The sequence below is a fragment of the Papaver somniferum genome, chromosome 3 (genome assembly GCF_003573695.1).
Source record: "Papaver somniferum cultivar HN1 chromosome 3, ASM357369v1, whole genome shotgun sequence".
In the NCBI taxonomy this organism is placed as follows: domain Eukaryota; kingdom Viridiplantae; phylum Streptophyta; class Magnoliopsida; order Ranunculales; family Papaveraceae; genus Papaver; species Papaver somniferum.
This window is the reverse complement of record NC_039360.1, coordinates 209133896-209135352: the sequence shown is the minus strand read 5'-3', so window position 1 is coordinate 209135352 and position 1457 is coordinate 209133896. Positions and strand designations below refer to the sequence as shown.

The 1457-nt window shown below is 35.3% G+C and overlaps 1 long non-coding RNA gene across 1 annotated transcript; it reads left to right on the top strand.

The window, feature by feature from the left end:
* Positions 1-545: 545 nt before the first annotated feature.
* LOC113362066 lies at positions 546-1245 on the top strand. Its single transcript, XR_003365532.1, has 2 exons — positions 546-659; positions 1016-1245. It is a non-coding gene; the product is annotated as an uncharacterized LOC113362066 (long non-coding RNA).
* The last annotated feature ends 212 nt before the right edge of the window (positions 1246-1457 follow it).

The following is a 1457-nucleotide window of genomic DNA, read 5'->3' as shown; positions in this document are numbered from 1 at the left end:
CAACTAACACAAACAAATCATTAAAGGGTTTCAATAAAAATTGACCTGAAATTTGTTCGAATTTCCTTATAATTCACTTGACCTAATTTTACTTGAGACTAGTTATTCACCAATGAAATCGACTTGGACAATTTCAAAATTAGTCAAATTAAAGGGAAAGAAAAGAGGCTAGTATTTCACCTACTGGTATGAATATTCTCGGTAGACTTAAGAAATAAACAAGATTGGATGGTAGACTTAAGAAATAAACAAGACTGGATGATACTAGATGACTGCTGTAGCAGTGGAGGCCGACGAAAGAAACACAATGTATTTATATGCGTCAGCTATCCAGAGAATACGATATATATCATTCCCTGAAGTTGAGGATTTTTAACAAAAGCTAGCAACCCATAAAAAGTTTAATCGTAACCCTTTAAAGGCTTTAACCCACTTGAGTAGCTGCCAACCAAAGATACCCAGCAGTCCAGTACAATGTATCCAAAATGCGATCGGTTTTGATATTTCTCGGCGCATCAATCATATATATCCACTTGGTGTCGATGGCTCCACATGCTTGAGCCCCAAAAGCATGAGAACCACGTGTAAAAAAGTTGCAAAGGAAAAGCCTATCTTGTTCTACACAGATTCATTTCATTCAGATCTTCCCCATCCGCCAGGTTCGTCTCCACCATCACCACCACGAATTGGAACCTTTAGTTTCTTAGCCATTCTCTCTTCTCTTGGTAGCAACACACTTCCCCACTATCCTATATACTGACATCAGTATTCTTGTAACCTTTTAGTTATACATTTTGGAACCACTCCCTAACAAATTCAACTAATCTTGCTTCATTTGTGAATGTTGGTTAAACAATTTCTGGATTTAGTCTTTATATGTGTATGTTTGATTTTGATTACATCTTGACATGGGTATGTTTGATGGGTTGAAGAAAGCTTCAGTTCGGGGCCCATACCCGTCTTCTTCAAAACCGCGAAATATCTGAATCGACTGTGTTTTGCTCTGTTTTTGCAGGCAATTTCATCTGAGTTTTATCGAAATTGGGAAAGAAAGGCTAAATTATTGAAATGGGTAGTCGTATTGTTCTTTCTAAAAGAACTATGAAGTCGATTTTGATGTTATTCATTCGTTTAGGTAAATTTGTTAAAATTGGATTTTTTTTTTAATTTTTTCTTTTGAACAAAAATGATCTGAAATTGATCGATTACGATCAATGTATAGCGTAATTTCAAGAACTTTGAACAGATTACTTGTGTCTTTGATTATTATGGAAGGCAATTTGTAGCCAATTTTTAAGATTATGTAAAATTGGATCTCAATTAGATGAGATTTTGGAAATGAAAAATCTGATTTGAAATTTTCTGCACAAACATTGTGACGGACAGATGCATATTTCTCATCCTATAGAAGGCCTTCCTTTGGTCGGTCGACAAACAACAAAGTAAAGGGGTTAGAT